The sequence below is a fragment of the Gorilla gorilla genome, chromosome 11 (genome assembly GCF_029281585.2).
Source record: "Gorilla gorilla gorilla isolate KB3781 chromosome 11, NHGRI_mGorGor1-v2.1_pri, whole genome shotgun sequence".
Taxonomy (NCBI): domain Eukaryota; kingdom Metazoa; phylum Chordata; class Mammalia; order Primates; family Hominidae; genus Gorilla; species Gorilla gorilla.
In genome coordinates, this window is record NC_073235.2 from 58289886 (window position 1) to 58307690 (window position 17805).

The following is a 17805-nucleotide window of genomic DNA, read 5'->3' on the forward strand; positions in this document are numbered from 1 at the left end:
ACCCTGTCTCAATTAAATATATATATATAGACACAGGAATATATATATATGATTCTTATGTCATGCAAAGTATGAGGATAAGCAAGAGAGAGAGTAAAAAGGTGTTAGGGGGAGGGGGCTACTCCTTTATATAAAGCAATCAAGAAAGGCCTCTCTGAGAGGACGATATTTAATAAGACTCTAGAAGAAAGTAAGGAAGTGAACCACATAGGGGAACAACAGATGAAGCAGGATCCTACTAAGTGCATGTGAAGAATGGCAAAGAGGCCAAAGGCTGAGGGGATCCATGAGTGCTAGGCTGTGATGCGAGAAGCCACTGGAAGATTTCGAGCAAAGGGGTGACATTATCTGACTTACATTACAAAGGATCATTCAGGCTGCACCACAAGGTATAGACCATAGGACATGAGAATGAAAGCTAAGTAGAGAGAACATTTATCAGGAAATTGCAATAGCCCAGGTAAGAGATGTTGAGAGCTTCTAGGCATTTGGACACACTTATAAAAAATGTACTTTCATTAAACGTACAAAGACAACCAAGCATGGTGGCTGACACCTGTAATCTTAGCACTTTGGGACCCAGAGGCAGAATCCTCACTTGAGCTTCAGGAGTTCAAGTCCAGCCAGCCTGGGCAACACAGTGAGACTTTTATCTCTACAAAAAATTTAAATGATTTGTTGAGTATGGTGACACGTGCCTATAGTCCCAGCTACTTGGGAGACTGAAGTGGGGGGATCACTTGAGTCTGGGAGGTCAAGGCTGCAGTGAGCTGTGTTTGCACCACTGCCCTCCAGCCTAAGAGACAGAGAAAAACCCCGTCAAAAAAAAAAAAAAGAGAAAAAAGACAGTATTTACATATATTTTCAATTTAATTTAGGTAACTTATTTTAAAGTAAAAGGTAAAATAACATTTCAGTGCCTTTTTCCCACATTTACCTATGTTAGGATTGAATGTTATACACTTAGATCTTTTATCCACTGAGAACCTATTTTGTGAGGGACAAATTGAACATCAAATTTTAAGGGTTTTTCTCACAAAATGCTTTTATTATAACAATCATTTATTTAAAAATTTATCTCTTCCCCACTGGTGTGAGAACTTTTATTTCTATTTGTACAGTCCTTCATCACTTAACAATGGGGATATGTTCTACAAAATACATTGTTAGACAATTTCGTCACTGAGCAAACATGCTAGAGTGCATTACACAAACCTAGATGGTATAGCCTACACCTAGGCTACATGGCCTAGCCTGTTGTTGTTAAGCTACAGACCTGTGAAGCACATTACTGCACTAAATACTGTAGGCAATTTTAACAAATAGTAAGCATTTGTGTATCTAAGCATTTTTAAGCATACGAAAAGTACATAAAATACAGTATACAAGATTTTAAAAATGGTATACCTGTATAAGACACTTACCATAAATGGAGCCTGCAGGAATCTGGCTGAGTCAGTGAATGAATGGTGATTGAATGTGAAGGCCTAGAATATTACTGAACACTACTGTAGACTTCATAAACATTGTATATTTAGGCTACACTACATTTATTTAAAAATAAAGTAATTGAACTATAACATTATGATGACTACACCATCACTAGGAGATAGAAAATTGTCAGCTCCTTTACCTTCTTACAGGATCACCACATTATATGCAATCTATCATTGACCAAAACATCTTTATGCACTGCCTGAGTGTACTTGAATATATTTCTGGACCGTGAATTCATGGATCTCTTTATCATTGTACCAGGAAAATGTTATTCTAATTATTGTTGCTTTTAATATATTTAATATATTTTTAGATTTAGTAAAGACAGTAAAATCATTATCTGATATAAACTAGCTACACCCTTCTATAAAGCTATTTATGATAACTGATGTTCTCTATCATTATAAACTGAAAAAAGCAGAAAATAAGGGCCAAAAAAAATTCTGCTTTTTGAAATGTTACTTACATTTCAGAATTGTTTGATGGCCATTAGCACACGTCCCCAAAACTAAATCCTTCCTCTGTCTTCTGTGTTTCTTCATCCTCTGTTTATGAATTTCTATGATCCTCTATGAAAACAAATACTTCATTATGCTGTGTCTTATGTCTAATTGTTTGTGCATCCAAATCTGCAGATTTCCAGATGCTGGAGGACAGAAACACTACATATTAAATTCAAAGAGCTTAGGCATTTAGCATAGTTTGAAGCAAGGCTTTTTAAAAATTTTTGATGAAGTCCAATTTATCTATCTTCTTCTTTTGTTGTTCATATTGTTTTGCTCATATTTTGATGCCATATGTAAACAAACCATTGTCATATCTGCAATTGTGCAGATTTAGCCCTATCTTTCTTCTAAGAGTTTTAGTTTTAGCTCTAGCATTTAAGTCTTTGAAAAACTTTTGAGTTACTTTTTATATATGATGTGATAGAATCTAATATCATTCTTTTGTACATGGATATCCAATTTCTCAATATCATTCACCTAAAACACAATTTTTCCCCCATTGAATGGTTTTGGCATCTTTGTCAAAATTAGATTAACTTTCTTTCTCTTTTCAAGATGGTTGACTAGAAACATCAGATACCAGTTTCCTTCAGGAAAAAAAAAAAGTTATCAAGGGGAAAGTGCTGGAGCCTATGAAAAACTCATAGGAAGAAACTGGGGCACAGACAAAGAAGGAAGCACGAGGCTGGCAGGGATTGGCTGGGAACCCAAAGGACTTGTTACCTCATCAAAAGGGTAGGTGTGTGTGGTATTGTCTCCCGTTGACCCTGCAGTAGACTACCAGTGTCTGAACTAAGAGTGCTCCTCTTTCCTTGAAAACCCAAACACTGCTGTGAGTGTCAATTTAGGGACTTCTTAAGAGCATTACACCAGACTACCAGCTCACGCAAAGTCACTTGCCCTCCCGCTAGATCCAAGCTGTGGTGGTGGGTGCTATACTTTGAGTACACACAGACTGGGGGACTGTGTCCAGCTCAGGAAACCTCAGCCCTTGTGTCACCATATCACCAGAGACACTGCAGACATTCCCTGGCACCCACTTGGATTGTAACAGCTACACAGGACTTGCTGGACCCAGGAGAGTGGCAGGATTACCAGTGGTCTAGCCCTCAGGGAGGGCTGCTCCAAAGAGAAGGGAAAGAGCAGCATACCAAGGGAGTGTGAACAGAGAGGAGACCAGTGCAAACACTCTCCTGGCCCTGGAGCTCCAGTTGGTAGGCTGAGAGTGACTGTGCCACTTCCAGCAGAGATGTGGGTGGTGTGCTTGTCTCTGTAACAAAGGAGTGTGGTTCCATCCCAGCGGACAGAAAGCCTCAGTGCTCAGGCATGGACATGGAGAGGGAGAGAGGAACTTCTCCTCTCCCCACCTATAGCCTCAGAGACAGCCCTGGCTTCACATGTGATAGGTTGGTAAAGACACATCAGAGGATAGCCATTCTAGGGCTATTAGGGATGGCCATGTCCCCACTGGCAGTGTGCCCACTGGGCCCAGGCTTGCATGAAAGATGAGGCCTGTCATCATCTCTACATGAACAGCAAGATTTCTGCAGTGGTTAGCAGGAGAGCCAAAAACCTGAGTGTTTTGGGCTGAAAGAGGAGATTTTGCACAGAAGATATTTCAGCAGTGAGCGAGAAGGCAAATGTCTTTCATGGCTCTTGGCTATACTGACTGCCGCCTGGAGATAGACGGCAGCGTCCATCCTATTTGCATGTCCCAAGCACTGAGACAAGGGTGTGGCAGGGAGCAGATCACATTTTTGCCTGCCTAGGCCTTGGAGCTGGGGCAGCCCTGCTCCTCCTCTGCAGAGATCTTAATAAATTTGACCCTGCCATCCTAATCAGGGCTGGTGCTTGTGCCTGATGTTGGGATTTCCAAGGGCAGCCTTGGTGGTTCAACTCAGCCCAGGTTTGTCCCCAACTCAAGGACTGAAAAGGGAGTTCAAGCCACTGTGCATTCCACAAACCAGTTCCTGTCCCCAGACAAGTGAAAGCTTCACTAAGTAAACAAAGATCAAGCATATTCCCATCTGCCTTTGCTATAACCAGCTCTTACCCTTAAGCACCACCCACTGGCCTAAAGGTTGAATTGCACAACCCACTACAAAATCTGCTGACACAAGTGCACGGCACTGGGAAACAAAATAAGCTTCCTGAGACCTCCAGCATCCCAGCCCCACAGGAGGCAGTGAGTTAGCTCACACACCCAGTCCATCACTATTATAGCCAGCATTTAAAAAAGCCACCACACAAAAGTTATCTACAACCAAGGAACTTACACATTCTTTGCCACTGAAAGCACCCAGAACCAAACCTAAATGACCTTACACAACATACATTATAGTCACACCACCAATTGGAAAAGAAAAAATTTCTTCCCAAATGAAACAATAAGTACATTACAAAATAAGAAGAGATAATTTATCCAGTTAAGAAGAAACCATAGAAACAATTTTGGATGTACAGAAAACAGAATATTACAACACACCAAAAGGATCATACTAACTGTCCAGCAATTGAACCTAAGCAAAATGACATCTTTGAAATATCAGATAAATAATTTTAAATATTTATTTTAAAGAAGCTTAATGAAATCTAAGAGAATGTTGAAAAACAACACACACAAAAATGAGAAAAATAATTCAAGGTATGAATGATAAATTTGCTAAATATATAGATGGTAAAAACAAAAAACTAGCCAAACATCTGGAATTTAAAAATTTGTTGAAGGAATTTAAAACTATTGCTGAAATCTTTAACAATAAACTAGACCAAGTGAAAGAAAGTTTCCCAGAGCTTGAAAACAGGTCATTCCGATTAACCCAGTGAGACAAAAATAAAGAAAAACATTTTTTTAATGAATAAAGCCTTTGAGTAGTACAGGGTTATGAAAACAACGAAGTCTGCAAGTTGTAGGTATCCCTAAGGGAGAAGAAAGAGTAAAAAGTTTGGGAAACTTATTTGAGGAAATAAGTGAAAGTTTCTTTACTCTCGCTAGAGACTTAGACATCCAGATATAAAGACTCAAAGAAGTTTAACAAGATACACTGCAAGACAGACTTCACAATGACATATAGTCATCAAATTACACACAGTCAATATGAAGAAACAAGACTCAAATGTCAACAAGAGAAAAAAAAGGCATCTCATAACATATAAAGGAAATTCCATAAGACTAACAGTGGATATCTTAGCAGAAACTCACAAGCCAGAAGAGATTGAAGTCCAATTTTCAGATTCTTAAATAAAAAATATTATCAATCATGAATTTTGTAACTTGCTAAATTAAGCTTTATAAATAAAGGAGAAATAAAGTCTTTCTGGCCAAGCAAACACTAAGAGAATTCACCATCACTAGGCCAGTTCTGCAAGAAAGGCTCAAGGCAATCTAAACCTTGAAATGAAAGGTTGATAACCTCCGTCATAGAAACACATGAAATTATAAAACTCACAGGCCTTATAAAACAGTAATTGAGACTATAAAGCAACTAGACAACCAACATTATGACAAAACAAAACTTAACATACCAATATTAACTTTGAACATAAATGAATTAAATACTCCACTTAAATGGTATAGATTAGTGGAATGAATAAAAAAATAAGATCCAACTATATGCTGCTTATAAGAAACCAATCTAATTATTAAAGACACATAGATTCAAAGTAAAGGATGGAAAAAGATATTTCAAACAATTGGAGACCAAAAGCAAACAGGATTAACTACATTTATGTCAAATGAAACAGACTAAATCTACAACAGTTAACAAAGACAGAGTCATTATATAATGATAAAATGATCAATTGAATGGGAAGATATAATAATCCTAAATATATAAGCACCCAACACTGGAACACCCAGAATGATAATGCAAATACTACTTAATATGGTTTGGCTCTATATCCACACCCAAATCTCATCCAGAGTTGTAATCCCCACATGTCAAGTAAGGGACTTGCTCAGAGGTGACTGGATCATGGGGGTGGTCTCCCTCATGCTGTTCTTGTGATAGTGAGTGAGTTCTCATGAGAGCTGATGGCTTTAAAGTGTAGCACTTCCATTTTCTCTCTCTCCTGATACCTTGTAAGATGTGCCCTGCCTTCTCTTCACCTTCCACCATGATCATAAGTTTCCTGCGGCCTCCCCAAACATGCAGAATTGTGAGTCAATTAAATTTATTTCTTTATAAATTATCCAGTCTCAGGTGTTATTTTATAGCATTGTGAAAACAGATAACACAGAGAATTGGTACCAGCAGAGTAGGCTGCTGATATAAAGAAAACCTGAAAATGTAGAATTGACTTTGGAACTGGGTAATGGGCAGAGGTTGGAACAGTTTGAGGGGCTCAGAAGAAGACAGAAAGATGTGGGAAGGTTTGGAACTTCCTAGAAACTTGTTGAATTATTTTGACCAAAATGCTGACAGTGATATAGACAATGAAGTCCGCATCAGATGGGGATCTGGTACTATTGTGGACTGAAGCAAAGGTGACTCTTGCTATGCTTTAGCTAAGAGACTGGTGGCATTTTCTCCCTGTCCTAGAGATCTGTGGAACTTTAAACTTGAGAGAGATGATTTAGGGTATCTGGTGGAAGAAATATCTAAGCAGCAAAGCATTCAAGAGGTGACCTTGCTTTTACAAAGAGATGATATGAAATTGGAACTTATGTTTAAAAGGGAAGTAGAGTGTAAAGTTTGGAAACTTTGCAGCCTGACCATGGTAGAAAAGAAAAACCCATTTTCTCAGAGGAAATTCAAGCGGGCTGCAGAAATTTGCATAAATAATGAGGAGCCAATGTTAATCATCACTGACAATGGGGAAAATGTCTCCAGGGCATTTCAGAGATCTTCAAGGCAGCCCCTTCCATCACAGGCCCAGAGGCCTAGGAGGAAAAAATAGTTTTTGTGGGTCAGGCCCAGAGCCCCACTGCTCTGTGCAGCCTTGGGATTTGGTGCTCTGTGTCCCAGCTGAAAGCTCCAGCCATGGCTATAAGAGGCCAACACACAGTTCAGGCCGTTGCTTCAGAGAGTGCAAGCACCAAGTCTTGGTGGTTTACACATGGTGTTGGAGGGAAAAATGGTTTTGTGGGGCAGGCTCAGGGCCCCACTGCTCTGTGCAGCTTTGAGACTTGGTGCTCTGCATCCCAGCCAAAAGTTCCAGCATGGGTAAAGGAGGCCAGTGTACAGCTCAGGCCATTGCTTCACAGAGTGCAAGCTCCAAGCCTTCGTGGCTTACATGTGGTTTTGGGCCTGCAGGTGCACAGAAGACAAGAGTTGAAGTTTGAGAACCTTCACCTAGATTTCAGTGGATGTATGGAAATTCCTGGATGTCTGGGCAGAAGTTTGCTGCAGAGGTGGAGCCTTCAAGGCAAACCTCTTCTTGGGTAGTGCAAAGGGGAAATGTGGGGTTGGAGCCCCCCACACAGAACCTCCAGTGGGGCAATGCCTAATGGAGCTGTGAGAAACAGGCCACTGTCCTCTAGACCCCAGAAAGGTAGGTCCACCAACAGCTTGCACCATGCACCTGGAAAAGCTGCAGGCACTCAGTGATAGTCTGTGAAAGAAACCATGGGGACTGTACCCTGCAGAGCCACAGAAATGGAGCTTCCCAAGGCCATGGGAGTAACCCCTTGCATCAGCATGCAGCATGACCTAGATGTGAGACATGAAATCAAAGATTATGGAGCTTTAAGGTTTTTTTGTTGTTGTTTTTCTTTTTGTTTTGAGACAGAGTCTCACTCTGTCACCCAGGCTGGAGTGCAGTGGTATGATCTTGGCTCACTGCAGCTTCCACCTCCCAGGTTCATGCAATTCTCCTGCCTCAGCCTCCCAAGAAGCTGGGATTACAGGTGCCCATCACCATGGCTGGCTAATTTTTGTATTTTTAGTAGAGACAGGGTTTCAGTGCATTGGCCAGGCTGGTCTTGAACTCCTGACCTCAGGTGATCTGCTTGGAGCTTTAAGATTTAATGACTGCTTGGCCAAGTTTTTGACTTGCAGAGGCCCTGTGGCCCCTTTGTTTTGGCTGAATTATCCCACTTAAAATGGGAACATTTACCCAATGCCAGTACCCCCAATTGTATCATGGAAGTAACTAACTTGTTTTTGATTTTACCATCCTATAGGTAGAAGAAACTTGCCTTGTCTCAGATGAGACTTTGGACTTGGACTTTTGGGTTAATGCTGGAATGAGCTAAGACTTTGGGGGACTGTTCAGAAGGAATGATTGGTTTTAAAATGTGAAAAAAAAAAACATGAGATTTGGGAGAGGCCAGGGGCAGAATAACATGGTTTGGCTTTGTGTCCCCACTCATATCTCATCTTGAATTGTAATCCCCACATGTCAAGGGAGAAACCTGGTAGAAGGTGATTGGATCATGGGGGCAGTTTCACCCATGCTGTTCTTGTGATAGTGGGTGAATTCTAACAAGACCTGATGACTTTAAAGTGTGGCACTTCCTCACTGTCTCTCTCCTGCAACCATGTAAGGCATGACTTGCTTCCTCTTCACCTTCTACCATAATTGTTAGTTTCCTGAGGCCTCCCCAGCCATATGGAACTGTGAATCAATTAAACCTCTTTTTTTAATAAATTACCCAGTCTCAGGTAGTATATATATAGCAGTGTGAAAACTGACTAATACACTACTAGACCTAAGAAAAGAGATAGACAGCAATACAATAATAGTGGAATTTTAACACCCCACTGACAGCACTGGAAACATAATTAAAGCAGTAAATGAACAAAGCAACACTGGACTTAAATTAGACTGTGGACAAAATTGACCTGATAGACATTTACAGATTATTCTACCCAACAACTGCAGAATATACACTTTTTACATCATTACATGGAAGTTTTAAGGTAGACCAAGTCCACAAAACAAATATTAATAAGTTTAAATAAATCAAAATTATATCAAATATCTTCTCAGACCACAGTAGCATGAAAGCAGAAATTCATTTTAAGAAGAACTCAGGAAACTATACAAATACATGGAAATGAAAGAATATGATCTTCAATTATCTTTGTGTCAACAATGAAATTAACGTGGAAATTTAAAAATTTTTTAAATGAATAAAAATAGATGCACAATAAAGCAAAACATTTGGGATATTACAAAAGCAGTATGGAAAGGGAAGTTAATAGCATTAAATGCCTACATCAAGAAAATAGAAAGACACAAATTTACAACCTAACATTATACCTCAAGCAACTAGGAAAACAAGAACAAACCAAACCCAAAGCTAGCAGAAGAAAAAATTATAAAAGACATTAAAGAAGAGCTAAATGAAATTGAGACCAAAATATAAAAATAAAAAGGATTAATATAATTAAAAGTTAATGTTTTGAAAGGATGAACAAAATAAATAGACTGATAGCTAGATTAACCAAGAAAGGATGAGAGAAGCTTCAAATTAGCAAAATCAGAGATGAAAATGGAGACATTACAAGTGATGCCATAGAACTATAAAGATCATGAGAGACTATTAGGAACAGCTAGCTCTACACCCACAAACTAGAAAACCTAGAGGAAATGGATAAAGTCATAAGTGACTTCAGTAAAGTTTCAGGATACAAAATCAATGCACAAATATTAGGAACATTTCTACACACCAATAATGACTAAGCTGAAAATCAAATTAATTCCATGTATTATAGCTACAAAAACAATAAATAAAATACCTAGAAATTAATTTAACCAAGGAGGTAAAAGGTCTCTACAAGGAAAACTACAAAACACTGATGAATAAATGAAAAAACATCCTGTGCTCAGGGGTTGGCAGAATCAATATTGTTAAAATGACCATACTCCCTAAAGCTAGATACAGATTCAGTGAAATTGCTATCAAAATACCAAAGTCAGAAAACTCACCTGGAACCTACAAGACCCTGAATAGCCAACCCAAGTCTAAATGAAAAGAATAAAACTGGAGACAACACATTAGCTGACTTTAAATTATACGATAAGTTTATAGTAACCAAAATAGCACGGTACTGGTATAAAAATAGACACATAGATCAATGGACCAAAATAGGGAACCCAGAAATAAAGCCATATACCTATGACCAACTGCTCTTTGACGAAGTCAACTAAAAACATACACTGGGGAAACAATACCCTATTCAACAAATTGTGCTAGGAAAATCGGATTGTCATATGCAGAAAAATGAAACTGGACCCCTATTTCTCACCATATACAAAAATTAACTCAAGGTGATTAGATATTTAAAATTAAAACCTGAAACTATGAAATTCCTAAAATAAAACCTAGGAGAAACTTCTGGACATTGACCTAGGCCAAGAATTTATGACCAAAACTTCAAAAGCACAAGCAACAACAACAACAAAAGTAGACAAATGGGACTTCCTCAAGTGAAAATGCTTCTGCACAGCAAAAGAAATAATCAGCAGAGTAAATATGTAATCTACAGAATGGGAGAAGATATTTCCAAACTATGCATCTAACAAAGAACAAATACCCAGATTCTCCAAGGAAGTCAAACAACTCAAGAAGAAAAAACAAAACAAATAACTTCATTTAAAAATGAGTAAAAAAAAATGAAGACACTTCTTAAAAGAAGACATACACATTGCCAACAAACATGAAGAAACTTTAAACAACATCAATGATAGAGAAATGCAAATTAAAACCACAATGAGATATCATCTTATACCAGTCAGAATGGTTATTCTCAAAAAGTCAAAAAACAACAGATGTTGGTGAGAGTGTGGAGAAAAGGGAATACTTATACACTGTTAGTGGGAATGTAAATTAGTTCAATCTCTATGGAAAACAGTATGGAGATTGCCAAAGAACTGAAAATAGAGCCACCATTCGACCCAGCAATCCCACTACTGGTATCTACCCAAGGGAAAAGAAATCTTTATATGAATAACAAAAAAAAAGACACATGCACTTTTATGTTTATCACAGCCCTATTCAGAATAGCAAAGATATAAAATTGACCTAAGTGCCCATCAACAGATGATTGGATAAAGAAAATGTGCTGTGTATACGTACACACAAACACACACTCATGTACACATACACCATGGAGCACTATTCAGTCATAAAAAAAGAATAAAATCATGTCTTTTGCAGCAAAATGTATGCAATCATAGGCCATTATATTACAGGAAATAAATCAGAAACCAAAAGTTAAATACTGACTTGTTCTCATGCATAGGTGGGTGCTAAATAATGTGTACACATGGTCATAGAGAGTTGAATAATAGACATTGGAGACTTAAAATGTGAAATGGTGGGAGGGGGTGGGGGATGGAAATTATTTAATGAGTACAATGTACACTCTTCTGTTGATGGTTAAACTAAAAGCCCAGTCTGTTGTTTAATTTCCACGTATATGTAAGTTTCTCTAATTTGTGTTATTTTGACATTATTTTATTGTAGTCAGTGAACATACTTTATATTATTTCTATTCTCTGAAACTTACTGAGCTTTTTTAAAATGACATAACATATTAACTACCTTAAAGAATATTCCCTGTGTACTTGAAAAGAATGTATATTCTTCTGATATTGAATGGACTGTTCTACATATATCTATTAGATTTCATTTGTTTATAATGTTGTTCGAGTCTTCTTTTTTGTTGTATTTGATCTGTTATGAGAAGTGTATTTGATCTGTTATGAGAAGTGGGCATCTGAGTTCTCTATTAGTGTTTAATGATCTATTTCACCTTTCATTTCTGTCAGTTTTTGCTTTATTTATTTTGGTGCTCTGTTATTAAGTGCATATATACATATAATTGTGATATCTTCCTGATGCATTGATTATTTTATCATTATAAATATCTTCCTTTATGTCTAGTAACATTATTTGTTTCAAAGTCTATTTTGTTTATTGTTATTATAGTCACTTTCTAATTTTTTCTTTGCGTAAATCTTTTTTCCATTTTTTATTTTTTAAATTCATTCATATATTTAAATCTCAAGTGTCTTAGATCTTGTTTTCTTAATCCTGTCTAAAAATTACTCCTTATGAATTGGAATATTTTATTCATGAAGATTTACTGTTACTATTGACATAATTGGATTTTCACGTACCATTTTGCTTTTTGTTTTTATATCTCCTGTGTCTTTTTCCTCCTCTTTTACTGCTTTTTTTGCATCAGGTAAATATTTTCTCTGGAAGTATTTTAATATATTTTTATGAATGGTTTACTCTATTGTTTAAGTTATTTCCATAGTGGCTGCTTTCAGGCTTATCATATAGATATTAACTTATAAGAAATGTCTCTATATTTATACAAACTTAATTTCACTGAGATAGGAAAACATTACTCCCATATAACTATTTTCTTTCCCTCCTTTTGTGATATTACTCTCAAACATACTACACTTATTTCTTCAAACCAAATGACGCTTATTAAAATCATAATTTTATATAGTATGTACTTTAAAGAAACTAAGGGACGAAGGGTGAGCAAATATTTATTTATAGCTGTTGTTATATTAACCTTCTCATCTATCATTTGTGATTCTGTTTGTTTATTCCCATGGTTTCAAGTTTTTATTTGTAGTCATTTCCTTAGCCCAATACAGCTTTGCATCCAACCCACATGTTCTGTGCTGTTATTAGACAATATATTACAATTCTATGTGTTATAAGTCCAACAATACTATATACACATATAGTGTATGAATGTATGTGTGTGTATATATATTATATATGTATTAAATAGGTGTGTGTGTGTATACATGTGCAGACTAGGCATCCTCAATTCAAAAAATTCAAAATCTTTAATGCTCCAAAATCCAAAACTTTTGAGCATTGACATGATGCCACAAGTGGAAAATTTCACACCTAACTTCGGTGATGGGTCACAGTCAAAACACAGGCCCACAACACACAGTTCATTCAGCATCTGTACAGTAACCTTTTAATCAAGACACAGAATTGCAGGTGGAGACTGAAAGCCTGCTGTTGTTTCCTGTTGCTGTTGTTTAACAGCCTACACAGGAATTCTGGTGCTGCTACTGTGCTTCTTAGTTACCATGAACACATAATTTTTTCACTATTACTGATATGACATACTTTTTACTGTTAAGTACATATGTGTGAATAAGTATAAGAAAATAATTACTTACTGATAGCAGAGAAATTCAGATTCAGGAATGATGGTGATGCCAACAAAAACAGATTTTCCACGTGAGTGGCTGAGATAGTGACACTTTTGCTTTCTGATGGTTCAATATGCAGAAACTTCGTTTCATACACAAAATTATTAAAAATATTATACAAAATTACTTTCAGGCTATGTGTATAAGGTATATATGAAACACAAATAAATTTTGTGTTTACACTTGGGTCTCCTCTCCAAGATATCTCACTATGTATATGCAAATATTCTACAATTTTAAAAAATCTGAAATCTGAAACACTTCTGTTCCCAAGCATTTTGGATAAGGGATACTCAACCTGTATATACATTTCCTCTGAATCTTTGTTTATTTTTCCTCATTAATGTCTTCAAATTTTCTAATTCTTTCCTCTGCCTGTTAAAATCTACTAATGAGCCCCTCTGGTAAATGCTTCATTTTAGTTATTACACTTTTCAGTTTCAGATTTTTCTATTTTTCAAATAATTTCCATGTTTTTGTTGATCTTCTCTATCTAATGTAACACTTCCATCATAGTTTACTTCTTTAATAATGGTTTTCTTTAGCTCTTTGAACATATTTATAAGGGCTACTTTGAAGTATTTATCTATTATACACAATTTCTGTTGTTTCTCACCAGCAGTTTTTGTTGCTTGCTTTTTTTCTAGTATTTGGCTCATCCTTTCATGTTTCTTTGAATGTCTAATTTTTTTTTTCTGGAAACTGAACAATTTAGATAATGTATTGTAGCAATTTTCCTCTCCATTCTAGAGCTGGTTATTGATATTTTCTTCTTTACTTGTTTAGTAACTGGCTGGGTTGTTTTAGTGAAGTCTGCGTGATGTTGCTTTTCAGAGGATACACCCTTTGGTAAGCCCAGAGTTATTCTAGGTTCGACAGGGCTCTCTTTATCTCTCCTTACCACACCACATGTTAAGCTCCAGCAATTGCTGGCTCATTGCTCTACTGTTTACAGTAATATCCCAGGGCATAAATTGTTCCACACACTAATCCAATGAAATTTAGGCTCCTTGAAGGTGTAGTTCCAAAGGTCAGTGTTTGAGATTTGTTCTGACACCAGAAGGGCTCTTGCAAGCTGTCTATTTCTCCATTTCTTTCCAACGAGCTAGCTTCTCTAAGAAGAGCTCATATTTCACATGAATGTGTTCATCACTTGCCAACTGCTTTTTACCTAGATGTCCTCCTGAGAGTGCTCCAGTGCCTGACTTTTTTGCATTTTGCTGCAAATGAAGTTCCTTTCTTTAAAGTGGCCTTTGAAGTTCTCTGTTCTACGGCTTGTTTTCTCAGACAAAATATTAACCCAGTGTTTGGCGTTGGGACAGGGAAAATGGCGAGCTTCTTTCTAAGTGACACCCCAGTTGAAGAGCTGAACACTCAGTGGATAAGAAGGGGGCAGCATCTTTAGGTATCTTTGGCATGCTTCCTTTGTTCTTATGAAATTCTCATCCCATGAGCCAGGGCAAGGGCAACTGGGGGCTCCAGTATGCCCAGACACCACTCCCATACTAGATCATTTTTCCCATAAGTGAGGACTAGGAAATAAAAGGGGTCCTCCGTGCCTTAGCCATACTCATCCAGAATTTAGATTCAGAAACAGGTAGCTGGGATCAAGATGAAAACTGTTGATGTTCTGAACCATAAGGGAAGAGAGCCCTCCAACTTGATGCTGGAAGAAGAGAGAAGCCTGTGTTCTTGGCTGTTCCATTTTGGAGTAGAGTTTCTGTCCAGCTGATCTGGAAAAGGGGTGATGAAAGGCATGGGTCTTGGTTTAAGTATCCAGGCTTTTGCAGTTTTTACTAAGTATAATAGATTTCTTTGAATAAGTGTTTTTTTTTCATTTGCTATATACAATTTTCTGAAAACTTCAATGTTGTTTTTATTTATAATACTTACAAGTTTCACTAGGGAGTGGACCCATGGAGCTCCTCACAGTGATATCAGAAGAGGAGCTCCCGTTTTCCTCCCTGTTGAAGTACATATAAAGAGAATCACATAGAGGTACTTTTGTAATATCTGCTTCTTTTACTGAGCATTATGCATCTGAGATACTATTATGCTGTTATGTATAGCAATAATTTTTTCTCTTTCATTTCTATATAATACTTCATGGTATGAATATGCCATAACAAGTCTCTTCAGTGTCATTTGGATCATTTTCAGTTTGGGGTATTATAAGTAAAGCTCTTATAACAATCATCATATATTTTCTAATCAACATAATCATTTATTCTCAGCATATTCCTATGAATGAAACTTACGAGTCATAAACATATGTATGTTTAACTTTAGTAATATTTGCCAATTTCTCAAGAACATGGTTCCAATATACACCAGCATCAGCAATAAATAAGAGTTTTAGTTGCTCCATACTTAGACAACCTTTGGTATTATCAGGTTCTTTTAATTTTAGCCCTTCTGGTAGCATATCTCATTCTGATTATATTTTCCATCTCCGTTATAACTAATGATGTTAAGTATCTTTCCATATGTTGGCCAAATGAATAGTGTTTTTTGGGTGCCATTTTGAGTTCTTTGCCCATTTTTTAAAAAAACTGGTTTGGCTGTCTTTTTCTATTTTATTTTTAGGAGTTCTTTATATATTATGTTAGATATATGCATTGAATATCTTCTCCTAATCTGTGGCCTACCTCTTCACTCTTTTTATTATATCTTCTGATGAACAAAATTATTTATTTTAAAATGAATTCCAATGTAGCAACCTTTTCTTTTAGAGCTAATTTTTTGTGCCCTTTTAAAGAAATATTTGTCTCCACCAAGGTCATAAATATATTGTCTTATATTTTTTTCTGGAAACATAATAGTTTTACATTTCACATTTGCAACTATAAACTATCCTAAATTACTCTATGTCTAGTATACAATCTACTTTAAAGTCCATTTTTATTCATATGGATATAGAATTTGTCCAGCATTATTTATTAAACAATCTTATGCTCACAAAATTGTCATGGCATAAACAGGCCTATCTCTTAATTCTTAGTTGCTTTGGTGTTTTAAACTATAACTACATCAAACCACACTGTCTTAACTACTAAAGCTTTACAATACACTATGAAATCTGGTAATGTATATCCTTCATCTTTGTTTTTATTTAAGATTGCTATGGCTATTTCTGGTCATTTATATTTTCATATAAGTTTAGAATCAGAATTTTTAAAGTCTAATCAGTGTGTCAAAATGATTAAATCAGAGAGTCATTTCTATCCACTAGTAAAAAGAGACCCAAGAGATTTCTTTATAAATGTTTTAGAGGACAATAGGTGGGAATACACTAAAATAAAAAAAAAAAAAAAGATGTTTTAGCTAGATATTCTTGTCTGTAGAATGATGTAGAAGAGTTTGGCAAAGTAGTTTAAAAAGTACTGCTTAATACATTTATATGTGTATTAGTTCATTTTCATACTGATATAAACAACATCCTGAGACTAGGTAATTTATAAATAATAGAGGTTTAATTGACTCACAGGTCCTCATGGCTGCGGAGGCCTTAGGAAACTTAAAATCATGGCAAAAGTGGAAACAGGCACACCTTACATGGCAGCACGAGAAGGAAAGCATGTGAAGTAGGAACCATCAAACACTTATAAAACCATCAGATCTCATAAGTACTCACTACTATCATGAGAACAGAATGGAGGAAACTGCTCCCATGATACAATCACCTCCCTCCCTCAACACGTGGGGATTACAATTTGAGATGAAATTTGGGTAGGCACACAGAACCAAACCACATCATTCCACCCCTGGCTCCTCCCAAATCTCATGTCTTTTCACATTTCAAAACCAATTATGCCTTCCCAACAAAAACAGAAACTTCTTCCGCCTGATATCCTAAATCATCTCTCTCAAGTTCAAAGTTCACAGATATCTAGGTCAGGAGCAAAATACCACCAGTCTCTTTGCTAAAGCATAGCAAGAGTCACCCTTGCTCCAGTTCCCAATAAATTCCTCACCTTCATTTGATGCCACCTCAGCCTGGACTTCATTGTGCATGTCACTATCAGCATTCTAGTCAAAGCCATTCAACAAGTCTCTAGGAAGCTCCAGACTTTCCTACATCTTCCTGTCCTCTTCTGAGCCCTCCAAACTGTTCCAACCTCTGCCCATAACCCAGTTCCAAAGTCACCTCCACATTTTCAAGTATCCTTTTAACAGTACCTCACTCTCCGCAGTACCAATTTATTCTATCGGTCCGTTTTTACACTGCTATAAAGAACTTCCCAAGACTGGGTAATTTATAAAGAAAAGAGGTTTAACTGAATCACAGTTTCCCATGGCCAGGGAGGCCTCAGGAAACTTACAATTATGGCAGAAGGGGAAGCAGGTACATCTTACATGGTAGCAGGCGAGAGAGAGCATGTGAAGGAGGAACTGTCAAACACTTATAAAACCATCAGATGTCATAAAAACTCATTACTATTATGAGAACAGCATGGGAAAAACCACCCTCATGATCCAATCACCTCCCTCCCTCTATACATGGGGATTACAGGTCCCTCTCTCAACATGTGGGGATTATAATTTGAGACGAGATTTGGGTAGAAACATAGAGCCAAATCATATCAATATTCAAACCATAATTTTGGGTAAACAACTCCAGTTCTACTCTGGTTCAACTCTATCATAAAGCATT

At 36.9% G+C, this 17805-nt stretch overlaps 1 long non-coding RNA gene across 1 annotated transcript in view; it reads right to left on the reverse strand.

The window, feature by feature from the left end:
• The window catches only part of LOC129532080 (uncharacterized), a 167140-nt gene that overhangs the window by 12996 nt on the left and 136339 nt on the right, over positions 1 to 17805 (reverse strand). The window contains exons 6-8 of the long non-coding RNA XR_008677708.2: positions 15045 to 15115; positions 13119 to 14884; positions 1964 to 2143 (exon numbers count right to left, since the gene is read on the reverse strand). This is a non-coding gene — a long non-coding RNA (uncharacterized lncRNA). The remainder of the gene's footprint in view (positions 1 to 1963; positions 2144 to 13118; positions 14885 to 15044; positions 15116 to 17805) is intronic.